Source organism: Dromiciops gliroides, chromosome 5 (genome assembly GCF_019393635.1).
Source record: "Dromiciops gliroides isolate mDroGli1 chromosome 5, mDroGli1.pri, whole genome shotgun sequence".
In the NCBI taxonomy this organism is placed as follows: Eukaryota; Metazoa; Chordata; class Mammalia; order Microbiotheria; family Microbiotheriidae; genus Dromiciops; species Dromiciops gliroides.
Genome location: NC_057865.1, coordinates 91,843,215 through 91,861,053, shown reverse-complemented (window position 1 = coordinate 91,861,053; position 17,839 = coordinate 91,843,215). Strand labels below are relative to the sequence as shown.

At 41.3% G+C, this 17,839-nt stretch overlaps 1 protein-coding gene across 10 annotated transcripts in view; it reads right to left on the bottom strand.

Moving 5' to 3' along the window:
- PRKAG2 (protein kinase AMP-activated non-catalytic subunit gamma 2) overlaps positions 1 to 17,839 on the bottom strand; it is a 492,650-nt gene that overhangs the window by 350,337 nt on the left and 124,474 nt on the right. The window lies entirely within an intron of this gene.

Here is a 17,839-nt window from a genome sequence, read left to right as displayed (position 1 = left end):
CTCTTAGAAGATGGATAAACCCTCCCTTGTTGTGATGCAAATCTGGCTTTGGGCATATCCTAGCACCGTGTAGGGGATAGAACCCCATCTATGGCACAAACCTGCTGTTAGGCCACATGACCACGTGCCTTTAGCTATAAGGAGAAACATTTCCTTATACATGTGCTTTCTATCTTTATTTCCCTTTAGACAGATTAAGGACCTTTTATTTCAACTAAAAAAATACAACAACAACAAAACAGAAGACAACTAGACTGAATGAAAGGTGCCTCGACTCAGAGACCTTCCCTTGTTCTCAGGAACATCTGCCATGGTGTTTATCTTCGATCACTTCCCTGGTTGGCCCATTTCAGCCAATATCACAGAATGCCTGAGGCCTGAGATCTCTGCTCTTTGTCCCGATGAGGTCCTGGACACATGGCCAATCCAGTAAGAACATATGTTCCTCCCTATCCCTCTCCCTTTCTCCCAAAGTGTCATGAAAAAAAGTGTCCTTTCAGGAGTGCTAGGGAGAGGGACAGTTTCCTTAAGGCAGACTGATCAAATGACCTCATGCTATAACTCCTTTTGATGTTTTTATAACAAAGAAGTCTGTGGGCCTCAGGTGGTGGGTTAGGAAGGAAAGAAACAACCTGAAGCTATCCATGGGTCTTCTCAGCTGTTCTGAGTCCCACTGATGTAGCCTCCTCTGTTAACTATGGTACATAATAATACATTATACCTGCATTAGAGATTTACAAAGCAAAGTGCCATGCGAATCTGTAGGGCAAAAATCATGAGGAATCAGGGAAGATTTCATAGAGGAGGGGATGCTCAGGATTAGACATCAAAGGATAAGGAGGAATCCAACAAGCAAGGAGATGAGGGGAGCACACTGTAGGTAGGGGAACACGGCTAAGAAAAGAAGAGAGGCAGGAGGGTACAGGATATGCTTTGGGGAAGAAAGAGTGAGCCTGGTAAGAATGCACAGAGGGCAAGACTATCCGATGATGAAGCCAGAAAGGGAGGGTAGAGCTACATAATGGAGGGCCTTCGATTGCCAAGAAACAAAAGACATGGCAACAGGGACCTACTGAAGATTTTGGAGCAGAGGCATACCATGACCAGAGCTTTACATGATTAAAAAAAAATCAGTAGATCAGCAAAATACCTTAAAGGTGGGGGAAGGGGCGGCTAGGTGGCACAGTGGATAAAGCACTGGCTCTGGATTCAGGAGGACCTGAGTTCAAATCCGGCCTCAGACACTTGACACTTACTAGCTGTGAGACCCTGGGCAAGTCACTTAACCCTCAATGCCCCACAAAGAAAAGAAAAAAAAGGTGGGGAAAAAGTGATAGCATGAACCCCATTAGAGGGAGGGTGGTGAGGAGGGCTGTATGGGAGTATCAACAGGAATAAAGAGGAGGGTTGATCATAGGGTCAAAGATTTAAAGTTAGAAGGGACCTCCGAGACCAAGTCCAATACCCTATTCTGCAGAAGAGGACGCTGAGGACAAAGTAAGGCCACACTGGAGGGCACACGGGTAAGAAGATTCAAACTCAGGGCTTCTGATTCTAAATCTAGTGTTCTGTTCACAAAAATTCTTTACTATGCCACCGACCTTTTGGAGTAGTAGCCTCCATTAAGATCTCAACGGGCACGCTGACATTTCTTCCCAGGATATATTCTGCTTTCTGAAATAAGATGGCAGCTAGGTGGTGCAGTGGATAGAGAACTGGAGCCGGAATGAGGAAGATGTAAGTTCAAATTGGACCCCAGACACTTCCTAGCTTTCCCTCTAAACCGTCTCACTCTGACTTTACTATTTCTGATGCCACCAGAACACAATGCTTAGCAGGGCAAGTCATTTAATCTCTGCCTGCCTCAGTTTCTCATAAAATGAAGATAATAATAGCACCTGTCTCCAAGAGTCTTTGTGAGCATCAAATTAGAAATTTGCAAAGTCATCTGCCAACCTTACAACACTATATAAATTCTATTTAGGATGACGATATCATTTCAGAAATAAGGCAATTAGCTACTTTGACTCACCACCAAGTCAAATAGGATTCTCTCCACCTATGATTTGAAAACATATAATTTTTGGTTCTGAGGGTGGGAAGCACCTTAAAATTCAGAAGTTGAATTATACCATAGGTAGAATAGTTTGTGTTGCTACCCACAAGAAATTCTTTTGGGATGATGGGATGCTCCCCAGAGCTGAGACTCCACCATTTCTGCCAGGGTTGTTCTAGAAGCCACACAGTGGGGAGGGAGGAAGCTGACCTGTCTTGGACAGAGCTGGCTTATGGCTGAGAAGATGCAGAGGAGAGGCTGGCTGAGGATGGGAGAAGCAGTGACAGCGGTCCCTTCGGTGTCTGCTCCCTGGTGTCCTCTACTGCAGAGTGCGGGGGTGTTCACAGATGTCTGCATCAGTCTAGGGGTGTGATTCATGTTGCTTCTTAGCCCACACACAGCATGCAGCAGAACTGGGGAAATCAGTGATGCTGAAGGCTTGGGTGGGAGGAAATGGATGGGAGCACACGTGGCAGAAGTGGGATTGACAGAACTTGGTGGCTCATTGGATAGGAGAGGAGAGAAAGGGGGAAGCATTGAAAACAATTCCGATGTTAAAAACGTCAGAGACCCAGGCAAAGGGTCTCTGATGGTATCAGAAACAGTAAAGTCAGAGTGAGACAGTTTAGGGGAAAAGATAAGTTCGGTTTTGTGAATATTTGTGTTTGAGTGTGCCACTTGAACATCCAAGTGAGCATTTCCTGCACAAGGGAGCACATGACCCAATCTGCTGATGGGCTGGGGGCTTTTTGATGGAGCTTCATAACCAACAAGACCATCTTTGTGAAATGAATTGAACCAGAAGAACAGTTTGTACAATGACAATAACATTGCAAATACAAATGACCTTGAAAAACTTGAGAACTTTGTGGTCTTTATAACAATCCCAGGAGGTTGGTTCTTTTATTCTCTGCATTTTACAGATGGGGAAACTGAAGTAGGCAGGGGTTTGTTTGCTTTTTTAGTGACCTGCAAGGATCACACAGCTAACAAATATGTGTGCATATGTATATATGTGTTTATATATATATATCATGTTACATATTTATTCATGTTTATTATTTATATTTCTATATTATATATACATATATATGTTTGGATTTGAACTCAAGACTTTAGGTCTAGACTCTATCCACTGTACCACTTATCTGACTCTATTATGTATTACTGTGTATTACATTTATCTGTGTTTTTGTCACGACCAAAGCTACCACTGCCACTTCCCATAAGACTGTAAATTTCATGAATGTAGGGACTTTGTCTTATCTAAACCTCATATCTGCATAAAGCAGGCACTTAATTTCTTTGAATTAAATCTCTTGCACAAGTTATTAGCCCTAGTCCCTAACTCCCTAGTAGGGAGCTAGAAGCCCAGAGCCACCAATAAAAAAATAGTTTATAAGCAAAGAAGAAAGAAGTGAGACAATTATTAACAAGAAGTCTCTCTTTCAAGGGCTCTTTGGGAACTTTGAGGTTGGCAACAAGAGTCACAGAGTCTCATGATTGGAAGGGACCTTAGAGATAATCTAATTCAACCTGTATATCCCTGTCCTCCAATGTCAACATCTTGAGTGCCCTCTGTAATTGGACTTATGTGATTGAATGTCACAAATCAAGGTGTCAGTGAAGTATGAATTTCTACAAATAAGGTTAAACGATGGACCAAGCTCCTACATGAGACTGGATTCATGTATTATTTATTGTATACCGAAAACACAAAAGCAACCCCCATTTGCCTGCACGTTGAATTAAAAGGTTTTCTTTGAAATTCAGTGGCTTTTTATCTCGATATTTTCAGGCTAAAATTCCAACAGTTATTTTTCCCTTTGAGTAAATTTCTGCAAGAAGTCTTAATTAGATTTTCTCCTGCAACTTGAAGATGATGGTAGCTTTTCTCAAGGTCATTCTCAGGATAATCATTAGCATCTGCACTGGTCAGGCTGCCCACCTTGAGCTACCGGTCACCTTCCAAGTTACTGAATGAATCCTTAGGCTAATTATGAGAAACTGTGCAGTACAGACTGTCCCATCCAAACAATAGCCTTCTCTTCCTTTCTTTTCTTTTCTTTTCTTTTTTTTTTTTGTGAGGCAATTGGGGTTAAGTGATTTGCCCTGGGTCACACAGCTAATAAGTATCAAATGTCTGAGTCTAGATTTGAACTCAGGTCCTCCTGATTCCAGGACCAGTGCTCTATCCACTGCACCACCTAGCTGCCCCTAACAGCCTTCTCTTAATGAAACCACTGAAAGTATTCATCGTCTATTCAGTTACCCAAAAGATCGGTCATGGGCTCAGAAAGATTGTCCATGAGCACATATACCAATTAGAGCTTACTAAACTTTTAAGGCCAGATCGTAAAGTTTTCCTAGCTCTCCTACCAAATTCAATATTTTCTTGAATCAATGCTTGCATAATACTCTCTCTGGACTCCTCATATCCTATTTTGGTCACTTCTCTTGCAAATATTATGACTTACCAGTGCCATTCTTAAAATGTAGTACACCCAGGTCTGACAACAATACTCTGTATGTGTGGGTATAGTACATATGTACTACTGTGTCTATTGTTCTAAACAGCCTAAAGGATGGCCAAAAACACTAACATTATATCACATTGTCAACTCCCACTAAGATTGTAGTCCACTAAAAATTCTGGATCTTTGTCATATGAATTACTCTGTATCCCTTATTCTCTCCCATCCTTTACCTGTAAACAGAGATATTTTCAACAAGGTTTGTGAGGCTGCCCAATGAGTGTTCTACTTGCTGAACCACTGGACTTTAGATCTTGGGTTTTTCCATGGGTCCTTGGGACAGTCATTTAAATCAAGCCCTGTTTGAAGCCCACCCATTTTGCTCTGTTTGTAACCTTCTCTTCCTTTATTCTTTTTCTCCTCCTCCTCTTCTATGCCAGTATGTTGTTTTTGTCTAGAGCTCCTCTTGGAAGACGGACTGGTAATTGCTTCACAAGGCTCTGTGATCTGAGCTGATAAGTTTGGGGATGACTCATATGGAGTGGGTAGTGACAGATGTACAAAGCTAGCTCTCTGGCTATGCCAAGGTTGGCCGAATCTAATTAAGCAATTGGCTTGTAGCATTAAAAAGCTTTGTCCCTCGAGGAGCTGAAGGGCTCTGGGTAGAAGAAATGTAATTCTGAGTGAGTTTTGGTTCACCTGACTGGGGCTCTCTCCCTCTCCTCTCCCCCTGTCCCCAACCAATCGCCAGTTTCTGTACAAAGGATTCTTAGGGTTAGCCTTTCAGCATTGTACAAAGTATGAATTAAAGCTGGTCTTAGGCAGAGTATAAGTATCTAGGCACTTAGGTGGTACTTATTAGCTATGTGAGCCTATACAAATCACTTAATCTCCCACAGCATTGGTTCCTTCATCTGTAAAATGGGAGGAATAACAGCACTTACTTTATAGGGTTGTTATAAGGATCCAATGAATTATATGTAAAGAACTTTGTAAGTCTTAAAAGAGCTAAATCAATTATATGCATTATTAGTATTTGCCCCTGAAGTTCCAAAATTAGAAAATCATTTCTTTGGATGGGAAGGAGCAGAGCCAAAAAAGGGGAGGACTTGAAGGAAAGGAACCCTGAAAGAAGGTACCAAAGATAGATTTTATCCTCTTTACAACTTTTTTTGCAGGGTTAGCTCTACCTTTAATATTGAGAATAGTTTACACTGGGAAAATAGACCATAGTAGGTGTTAAATGGTGCAGCTAGGTCGTGCAGTGGGTAGACTGCTCGGCCTGGAGTCAAGAAGACTCATGCTCCTGATGTCAAATCTGGCCTCAGACACTTACTAGCTGTGTAACCCTGGGCACATCACTTAGCCCTGTCTGCCTCAGTTTCTTCATCTGTAAAATGAACTAGAGAAGGAACAGCCAACACTCTAGTATCATTGCCAAGAAAACCCCAAATGTGGTCACAAAGAGACAGGACTGAGCATCGACAAAGGTGTTAAATAAATGCTTGTTGATTGACTGGTTAAGGGAATAAACAACAGGACTAAAGATGTAAACATTTCTAGGCCAGGTCAGACCATCAGCCCTGTGTTTTGTTTCTGACAGGGTTACCCAGGGGTTATTTGTGGGAAGGTTCAGTTGTCCTTCCTGTTGACAAATCTCTAAAGGTTAAGGATAATGCCCTGCAAACATACCTACCTCTTGCAGTTGAGTTTCTAAATACTCCTTGAGTGTGCTTCCATTTTTGAAGCTCTGTCCTTTCTGGAGGTCAATCACCCCATATTGATTTTGTACTTTAGTATGTCTTCTTTTTGTTTGCCCTAAAATGACTTCTTTGTTCAGGACACTAGTTCTGGGAGCATAGTTCTGAAATTCCTGGGCTTTATGAACAAGTCTGTGCTTACCTAATCCTCACCACTTGGGCCTCAGTAGGCTTTAGTTATTATATGCCTACCCTGAGCCTTCCTCTTTGCAGACTAATGAGTCCTTTTTTTTAATAGAATTTTATTTTCCAAAATATATGTAAAAACAAAATTTTGACATCAATTTTTAAAAAACTTTGTGTTCTAACTTCTCTTCCCTCCTCCTTTCCTACCCCCCACCCACAAGAACTCAAGCAATTCAAAATAAGTTATACATGAGTGGTCATGGAAAAATTCCCATAATGAGTCTTAATCTTAGTCACTTCTTATACTGCTAAACCTCAATTCCCAACCTCAGTCCCAACACACTCTGTGTCTCTTACCCTATTCTCTTGCTCATTTCAGCTGCCCTTCTCTGTCCCTATATCTTTCCAAAGGGTAGCAATGAGAATTTCATAGACGATCATATGCCATATTTCAACCAAATGGTCTAATAGCGAGATCCTAAATCTAGGAGTCTGAAGACCTGGATTCACTAAGCTGGCAGAGTGGCCCTAGGGTGTTAGCTCTATGCCTCAGTGTTCTCATCTGTCAAATAGGAATAATCATCCATTCATTCAACAAATATTGAGCATCTACCATGTGTAAGAGGGAATATAAAGATGAAAGACACATATCTTGCCTTCAAAGAGCTTAAGATCTCCTAAGGGGATAACCCACACAAAGGACAATTATACTTTAGCATTATGGGATAGGTACAAAATGAGGTCCAAGTGTTCTACAAAGTGGTAATAACCACACATGCTCTCCTGGCCATCTATGGATGCCAGGAGGATGAAATGAGATAATAAAATGTCGGAAAATACATTTAAATGGGAAGTAGGATCCAGCCCCATATATTCGGAGATCACTTATGGAGCAAGTTCAACTAATTATAGTATTGCAGAGAGCCCAGAAATAGTCCAAAAGGCCTCTGAACAACCAAAACAGAGGCCACAAAGCTCATGGGTTCAACTTCCTGCAGCAGGGTGACAGGCTGATAACCAATTCAATAAGCATACTTATTAAGTAGTTACAGTGAACCAGGCCCTGTGCTAAGCACTGAGGATAAAAGATAAACCCAAGCCATCCCTGCCCTAAAGGCACTTTCATTCTAATCTGGGGGTGGCCAAGGACAACTCATGCACAGATAAGCAAAATAAAGCATATACAAAATTAATACAAAGCAATATACCAGAAAGAAGATTGGATGTGGAATAAACCAATCTAGGTTAGACTTCCTACTTTGACAGTCAACAGTTACTTGGCATTTGATTCAGGCAAGTGTTTGAGCCTCAATATAAAAGGGGAATAACATAGGACATACTAGAAATAGCATTAGATCTGTAACTAGAGAACTTGCGTCAGCTGTTGCGTGATTTAAAGCAAGTCACCTCCCTGTGATGAGCCTCAGTTTCCCACAGCTGTAAAAATGAGGGTGTTGAACTAGATAATCTCTGTCTTTTCCAGTTCTAAATCACGGGACTTACCTCACTGGGTTATTGTGAGGGAAGAGCTTTGGAAGCAAAGAGCTATAGAAATGTGGGACATTCTTTAGAAACAGGAATGGGCCTTATGCATCTTGCTCAGAGACCATTTATCCTCACCTCAAACTATTTTAAGAAGCTTGGTTACCTGGATCCCAACTCAGCAGAATATAAGCAGTAAAGGAAGGTTCACACAGTATGAGGAAGGTTCATTCACAGTAGTAAGAAATGACAGCTGACAATCAGACGTCAAGAAAGGAAAAAGAAAAGCTTCTAGACAGAAGAACTCAAAAGCAAAGTAATAACCTAAGGTCATACGATCAAAGATTTTATTATATATGTTAATGGAATAACAAGTTGTACATAACAGATTTTAGGTTTCATGTACAATCTTTTTTTATTGTACTATGTTATAGAAATGCTCATTTTATCCTGTAAATTAAAAATCAAATGAAATAAATATGATTTTGAGCCTGAAGGGACTTTAGAAGCCAATCTAGTCATTTTACAAATGAAGAAACTCAGGGTGAGAGAAGTTAAGTGACCTGTCCAGAGTCACAAAGCCAGCAGAAGTCCAAGACAGGATTCAAACTGAGGTCTTCCTGACACCAGATCTACTGCACCCCCTAGCAGTTCATTTTAGGTAGGGCAAATCATTCCCTATACTATAGCTGCTCCTGACAGCTACAAGGATCCTGAGTCATCAGGGCACAGGTTAAGTTGTTTTTAGTATACTCTTATTTTCAAGAGAAATATGTAATTCATTTTAGAAGGATTTACATCAAAAAGCAGGTTACAATAATAATGCAGTTTCTTCGCTTTAGTTACCTGGAAAATTCATTAATATGGAACAAACCATTTAAATGAGGAGGGGGTGAACTAGAAGACTTTTATGTCCTTAAGTTCATAAGGGGATCTTAACCTGGGGTCTCTAAGCTTGTTTTTAAAATATTTTAGGGGCAGGTAGGTGATACAGTGGATAAAGCATGAGCCCTGGATTCAGGAGGACCTGAATTCAAATATGGCCTCAGACACTTGACACTTACTAGCTGTGTGACCCTGGGCAAGTCACTTAACCCTCATTGCCTGGCTCCCCCTCACCCCCCAAATTTAAAAATTATATATATATATATACATTTCAATATAATTGGTTTCATTTGTAACCCCATGTACTTTATCTTATTCATTTAAAAACATTCTGAGAAAGCACCTACAAAGCTTCACCAGACTGAAAAAGGGGTCTATAACACCAAGGGGGGACCCACAACACCCTGTCCACTTGTTCCTACGATACCAACAATGTTGGGAAATTGAAGTATTAAGATTATTACAATAAATGGAAAATATGGGGGAAAATAACCCTCTTCAACTGACCACAATGAAGGAGATCTGGTAAATTTAATTTTTTTCCTTAGCTGAGAATAAGCCAGAACAATTCCCTACTCCCTCTGCGCCAATTCCCAAACTTTAAGGCCTGAACAAACATTTCTGAAATGTAAGAGGCTGTTTTCCTGCTTTATAAAATATGAAGAGCCCAGTTAACAAAACTGATTGAGATGGTTACTCTGAATATGAATTTTCTTTGTCTGGAACTGTAGATAGACTCAGAAGGCAGAAAGGATTAGGCTAAATTATTCAGACCATCATCCGTTCCACATTGTGTTTTGTTTTGTTTTGGTTTGGTTTTTGGCGGGCCGTGGAGGTTAAGTGACTTGCCCAGGGTCACACAGCTAGTAAGCTGTCTGAGGCCAGATTTGAACTCAGGTCCTCCTGACTCCAAGGCCAGTGCTTTATCCACTGCACCACCTAGCTGCCCCCCCCATTGTTTTTTAGACTCAACCCCTGAAACCAGTTTAGGGTTATCACAGGATGATAGATCTGGAGATATAAGGGATCTTAAAATTTATATAGTCCAATACCCTCTTTTACAGATGAAGAAACTGAGGCTGAGGGAGGTGAAGCACCCTGCCCAGTATCACACATGCAGGAGGAATAGACAGAAGAGTCAGGATTTAAAACCATAGTCTTCTGAATCCATTGCCAGGATCCTTTCTAATGTCCTAGGCATGTGTGAGAAATAGCATAGCACAGGAAAGTGCTTTCCCTTAACCCAGGAAAACCTGGGTTCAAATCCTGCCTCTGGCTGTGTGGCCATGACAAGTCCCTTACCTGCTCTGAACCTCAGTTTCCTTAGCTGTAAAATAAAAGGGTGTGGCTAAATGGCTGTTAAGATCCTTAACCCACTCTAAATTTATGTTTTTCTTGGAGCAGTTAGATGGATAGTGGATAGTGGACAGAGTGCTAGTCATGGTTGAATAAAGAAGACCTGAGTTCAAATCTGGCCTCAGACACTAGCTGTGTGAGGTTGGACAAGTCATTGAATCTCTGTTTGCCTAGAAGACCATTAGTCTCAGGGCATATGGCACTGGACCTGGAGTCAAGGAAGATTTGAATTCAAATATGGCCTCAGATGATTTATTAGCTGTGTGACTGCAGGCAAGTCGTTTAACCTCTGTTTGCCTTAATCCAGTGAACAGGAAATAGCAAACCACTCCAGTATCTTTGCCAAGAATGTCCCATAGACAGTATGGTCCATGGGACAATGAGAAGTTGGGCAGAACTAAACAACAAATGTTTTTTCTTGTTTGTTGCCCTGTGTTTCTTCTGAAAAATGAGTGCTTTTAAAAAAGTACGACTCTATTATCGGCATTCCAGGTAACAAACAGAAACTGTATTATGATCAGATGAGGGAATGATGCTTTTGCTATTTCATTTCCTGTATCCTCTGACCACACCCAGAAATATTGGCTATCAGAGTCCTCTTAGCCACTTCAATGTATTTTTTAGCCAAACAGATCCAAACTGCTCCACCTCTAAACCCTGTCAGCTGACCCACGTTTTTCTGGTACTGACCAGTCCTTCTGGCAGTGCCTTGGGGTCATCTGGTATGTCCGGGTTCCACCACAAAAATTTCATTTCTGCTCAGCCATGAAAATGTGATTTAGAATGTGACCTAATCCCATGTGGTTTACAGCAGTGGACAATTTTGGATTTACGGTTAAAAACATGTTGTGAGTTATTGGAGCTGCAAAAATGGAAAACCCCACCAAGTTTTCTGAAGCGCCTTTGAAAAAATAATTTCCTTGTTTTATTTTTTAAATTTAATTGAATTTTTTAATTTAGAAAAAGCCTTTTCCTACCATGATAATTTTAATCTACGTATTGAGCTAAAATTTGCTATTACAACTGTGTGTTTCTTAGGTTGCCCCTACACTTTGATTTTTAAAGAACTTCTCTTTTTTATTTTATTTTTATTATTTTTATTTTTTTGGTGAGGCAATTGGGGTTAAGTGATTTGCCCAGGGTCACACAGCTAGTAAGTGTCAAGTGTCTTGAGGCTGGATTTGAACTCAGGTCCTCCTGAATCCAAGGCCAGTGCTTTGTCCACTGTGCCACCCAGCTGCCAAGAACTTCTCTTTTAAAAGGCAAATGTTGCTTGGTAAGACTAAGGCTGGTGTATTGAGGGGACTGGTCCATCAGTAAGGGACCAGGCAGAGATAGCCCTGATTGACTTCAGGAATTAGAGCATATGGAGATACTCTCTGCCTCTTTCCAGTCCAACTACTCATAGAGGCTTGACAAGCTTCGGAATGGCTTGGTCATGAGTGACTAAGGGGCTGGTTCTGTGTCACGATGAAGAAGTCTTCTGGTTGACTGAGGAGCCAGAAGGACTTATGATAGTTGCTAAGACAGAAGTGCATGTACATACAAAAGGTGTGATCTACCCGCCTTTGTTGGCCCTTGTGCTTCTTCTTCTTCCTGGTGATGGAGGCAGTACTGTCATGAGCCACTGGGTGAGGGAAAGGACAAGAAACATATGCCCAGAGAAGCATGCCAAGAATGTAGCTGTGGGCATAGAGCACCCACTTCTCTTGTTCTCATTCGGTTTTCATCTTAGATGAAACAGATGGGAGCACCCACTTGGTAGCATGGAGGTCAATGGAATGGTCAGTGATAGAGATGGAGGTGGAAAGATGGCTTCCCCCAAGGATGGCAACAGCTTCAGCTGTCCAAGAGTCAGGAGGTATTTATTCCATTTGTTTCCTACATCTGCATGTAATTACCACTATACTTTAATTCTGAGTCCACTCTCCCCTTGTATGGGCAAGAGAAGAATAGACCCCCAGTTTGGGGAGAAAGTTTTATAATGACCATTCTTGCAATGCCTTTTTTAGTAAATCTAATTTGTAAAAGTCACTAAAGTTGTACTGCTTGCCTGATAATGGGGAGCACACTAGATGGAGGTTCATGGGGACAGTACTAGAAACCCCTTGCTCCCCCAATGACCCGTAAGTCCCTCAGGGAAGAAGAAGCCACCTGTCTTCTAGAGATCCAAGCTTCCAATGAGAGTGGGAGTTGGGGAAATGAGCCCAGAGTGGGGGTTACACATCGTTTATTCTTCAGTACTCAATTACTTTCATTTCATACCATCTAAGGGAGATCTGCCATATAGAGGGAATGGGGTTTTGAGTTGAGGAAAATGTAATTTAGAAGCAAGGACCATTTTGGGAAAGAGGGAGGAACAGATTGTCTGGGGAGGTGGTTACCAGGAAGCAGGAGAGGGATAAAGGCCAACACAGACAAACTTTGCCTACTGCTAACATTGACATTTCAAAATTATCTTGCATGCTATCTATATGGTAGGGACACCCTGTCTATACCATACATGGATAACCCTTGTTTCAAGAAAAGTCAATCAGAATTTTGAATGTACAGATTATTCATAGAGAGAATTCTTTTTTCTTTCTTTCCTTTTTTTTTTTTTGTGGAGCAATGAGGGTTAAGTGACATGCCCAGGGTCACACAGCTAGTAAGTGTCAAGTGTCTGAAGCTGGATTTGAACTCAGGTCCTCCTGAATCCAGGGCCAGTGCTTTATCCACTGTGCCACCTAGGTGCCCCCCATAGAGAGAATTAATTGGCACTACTGTTAACATGAAGTCCAAACCTAAGAAATTTTAATGGCTACATGTCAGTAAATATCCATGAAATGGCTACTATGTATCTGATGCTGTCAGAGCCCATAGAGGATGACAGTGCGGTCTAAAGAAGCCATCTTTGACCTTGGGGAACTTACACTCTTCCGGAGAAGGTGAAAATAACACACGAGAAACGATGGAAGAATAGATGAGATATCACAATGCACTAAAATACAAGCTTCTTGAGGGTGGTGACAACTTTAATTATTTTCTCTGTATCTACATCACAATAGCATGTACCTGGTACACAGCTGGTGCTTAATAAATGTTTGGTGACCTACACAACACTGGATTCAGAATCAGTCAGCCTGAGTTCAAATCCAGTTGTGCTGTTTATCACCTGTGTGACTTTGGAAACATGGCACATAGTACACGCCTGGTGTACAGTTGGTGCTTATTAAGTGTTTGTTGAATTATACAATACTGGAGTGAGAATCATTAAAGTCTGAGTTCAAATCCCAGCTCATCTGACCTAGAACAAACAAATTCACTGCTCTGCATCTCATTTTCCTCATCTGTAAAAATGAAGGGGTTGGACAGAGGTTCTTTCCAACTCTAAGAGCCCATGATCCCGATACATGAATGACAACATAGAATCCAGAGTTAGAGCATAGAAACTAGAATGCTGTTCAGAGAAAAAAGGAAATTGGCAGAGATGATATAAGTCCAAGGAGGCTGAGTCATGAGGTAGGATTTGAGATGGGCATCCAGGGTCTGGATGGTTTGGGGTGGAGGAGAGGAAGGACTTCAGCCAGGATTCTCTGCATTGGCAAGGCATTAGCCGTGCCAGCACGATCTACCCAAAAGAAAGAAAGAAGAGTGTCCTACCTAGATCCATTTTAACAGGCAGGGCAGGGACAGATGTTGAGAGCACTAAATGTCAGGCTGAGTAGCTCGATCTTAGCTATTAAACCCTCATTGTTCTGACCTATGAAAGACTCTTACCGGTAAAGCGTGGCAATGCCACCTGTTCTTCAAGAGAAAAAACAAGGCAACAAGTCCCATGGGAACCAAAGGGACTCCCTACAGAATTTCTCACCCAGTAAGAAGGAGGTGTGAGGATGTATAAGGAAGCAAGGGAGAGGAGTCACAGAGAAGTCCAGCCCTGGTTTGGTGGGCCCCACATTCTGGAAGGAACAATGAAATTTATTAGATTTGTAAGAAACTTCTCAAGGGCAAGAAAAGCCTTATCCTGGTAGGTATTTATATAATGATAGTGTTTCCCCCCCACCCCCAGTCAAAGAAGAACCTGCCTGTTTCTACCTCTGATCTTGTTCCTTAAGCCAAAGCTCTCTGGACCAATCAAGACAGCTCCTCAAACTCTCTCTATAGTCAGAGGATGCTATCTGGTGAAGGAAACTCACATCATGCCACCAAATCCCAAATACTGTGGTGAAAAGATTCCATTCAACAAACATTAGTTTGTGCAGACCTCAAACTATGCCCCTGAGGAGAGAAAAAATTTAGATAAGATAGATGCCTGCCCTCAAGGAACCTGCAGTCTAATGGGAGAATTAGATAAATACAGAGCTAACCATACTATACAACAGTCTGTGTGAAAAGTGCTTTGGACAGGTGAAGAATGAAGTAACATGTGAGGTCCTTGGGATAAGGTCATTACCAGCAAGGGGGATCAAGGAAAGCTTCATTAGTGAAGCTGCTGGATACTGATGAAGGTTGTTTTGACAGCCCCTCACGCTATTTTAATACGGGTGTTATGTTGTTTACTGGAACCTACACACGTCTTGTCCTCACATACCGTGACTAATGAGCTAGAGCTCTAATTACCAAGGCAGATGGAGGATTCTCTTGAAAACATGCATTAAGCAATAAAATCTTACTCCTGCTTACCTCGAATGCAAAGCAAATCAAACCATAAAGAAAACAAAAGTCTGACTTTGTCATTTTTTGTTTTTTTTTCCTCCTTCAGCCCCCTCCTTCCTTTAAGCCCTGTGGCTTCCCCAAAGGAAGGAATTTATGAAGATTAAAAGAATACTTATCAGATTAAACAAATACTTAGCAGTGTGACCTTTATCAGGAGAACTATGCAGCAGAGCCACATAAAGATATCAGTCAGCCAGGCAATGGCAAACTTAGGTTCAAATATGACAGAAAGTGCAAGAAAAAGATATTTTACTTAATAGAGGAGCAGAACTGAACTGAAATGAATGACCTTCCTCTCTAAGTTTCCCTCCCCTTAGTCAAATTAGAAACCTAGAACGGAATTTTATCAGAATACCTGTTATCAGGTACCTATACAATGAAAGACAAAAGCAACTAGGGAGGAGCAGCTGCAACTTTGATCCAGGGTGCCAACCTGATGTGGGCTAGCTTCTTCCTTCCTATTCAAAGCTTAATGGTCTTCTGGGTGATGTGCACCAATGCACCTTGAAGGTCCCACTCCATTGCGATGACCCATCCCTTTCTGAAGGGATGTTTGGGTTGAGCGCATCTTGCCAGAAGGGTTCCACCACTCTTCAGGGGTCCCCCTGCCCCCTTTCTTTCTTTCTCTTTCTTTCTTTCTTTCTTTCTTTCTTTCTTTCTTTCTTTCTTTCTTTCTTTCTTTCTTTCTTTCTTTCTTTCTTTCTTTCTTTCTTTCTTTCTTTCTTTCTTTCTTTCTTTCTTTCCTTCTTTTTTTAATAAGGCAATTGGGGTTAAGTGACTTGCCCAGGGTCACACAGCTAGTAAGTGTTAAGTATCTGGAATCCAGGGCCAGTGCTCTATCCACTGCGCCATCTAGCTGCCCCCCCCCCCCCCCGCCCCCGCCCCCTTTCTTGTCCCATTCCCATACCCCCTGCCTGACACTGCTCCATCCCCAATTCCTCCAGGGAGCTGCCAAGTGAAACTGAACCAATGTGGGCAAACTGTCTTCTCCACCACCCACTTCTCAAACCCCACAGCCCTTTGTGGCCATGGCCTAGAGGATTTTCCTCCACATTCACCTCCCCTCCAATTTTGCCCTGGGCACCAGAATTTCTGGTTATGTCTCTGCTTATGGTTCACTACTTATTTATTTGTTTTTGGACAGTTACCTGACTTGTAGATTGCTATGAAGACGATACACTTGCATTTCAACAAAGCCTTTGGCCGAGTCTCTCTATTTCATATTAACCTATAGACAAGATGGGGGCATGTGAGCTAGATCAGAGTATAATCAAGTGGATTTTGAACCAGTTTTTTTTTAAAGCGTACAGAGCTTAAGCCCATTAGAACGAGCACTGTGCTGGCAGACAGGCGGCCCAGGTTTAAGTCCTGGCTCTTATTCTCATAGTACCTTAGGCAAGTCCTTAGGCCTCGGTCCCCTTATCTATAAAATGAATGATTTGAAGCAGATGTTTGTTAAGGTCCTTACTAATTTTAACATCCTAAATTCTACGATCCCAGCTCACACATCCCATTTCCTCTACATAGCCTTGCCCAACTATTCCAGACTGCTTCAATTTTCCTTTTGTCTGATCTAAAGCAACGGCGTCAAACTCAAATGGAAAAGGGACCACTAAACCTAAACTAATAAGAACCCCTGCAGGCCACATAATGGCCTAGAAAATCACAAATTAACATTATCTATTTTGCAGTGTATTCTTTTTGATTTTGTTAAATATTTCCCGATTTTAATCTGGTTGGGAGGGTGACAACTGAGAATTGTTCCACACATATCTGACACCATCTCCCTAAAACATATAATAGAAAAACACACACTGGTACTTAATGCTATATAGCTTTGTATTTTTCCCTTAAAATGTTTTTTATTAGTCTTATCTTACCAAATAGATTGTAAATTCCTTAAGGGCAGAATGCTGTCACATGTTCAAGATTCTCACTATAAGTTAAACATGCAACAAGTACATGTCATGAAGCTAGATCTTCTGAGAGGATTCAGAATAGAGATAATTCACCAGAATAATGGCCGACCATAGGATTACATCCTATCACAGCCAGAGAAAAACATGGTAAGCTGCTCAGTTAAATATATTAGGGGCAGCTAGGTGTTGCAGTTGATAGAACACTGGATCTGAAGTCAGGGAGACCCGAGTTCAAATCCAGCCTTCAACATTTACTAGCAGCTATATTCAGTTTCCTCATCCATAAAGCAAAGATAGTAATAAAATCTACCTCTCAAGGTTGTTATGAGGATGATGATATAATATTTTTAAAGTGCTTTGTGAACCTTAAAAGTACTATATAAATGCTAGCTATCATAATTCTATTTTTATACAATAGTATTTTCCCCAATTATAAAGACAATTATAAATTATAAAATTGTAAAGACAATTTTTAACATTCATTTATACAAGATTTTGAGTTCCAAATTTTTCTCCTTCTCTCCCCTCCACTTCTCCCTCCCCTCCCTCCACTCTTCCTAAAAATCATCATTCTGTTTTGAATCCCAGGAACTGAAGACCAGGATAGACCTTAGAAATCACCTAGTCTCCCCCCTCCTCATGTAACATAAGGAGGAAACTGAGGCCCAGATAGGTTAAAACATCTTACTTTAGGATATAGAGAATTAGAGAAAGAGCCAAAATTAAAACACAGAATTCCTGACTCTTACTCATTGCTTACAATCCCACGAGCCACTCCACTGTTTGAATGCCTAATTAATTACAGCTCCTGAGGAATATGACCATTTTCCTGGGCCACTTTCCATCCCTTACCACAGATCAAACAAAAAGTGAGGCATGATGGAATAATCTGAACGCTTGTTTACTAGTGGGGGGGGGAAGGGAGGAATGCAAGCCCCCATTTGTTTTGGTTTTCTCTTTCAAGATTCTCCCTACAAGTTAAACATGCAACAGGTGCGTGTTATGAAGCCAGAGCTGAGGAAAATTCAGAAAAGAGACAATTTAGCAGAGTGATGCACGGCACCCCAGACGGAGAATCCAAAT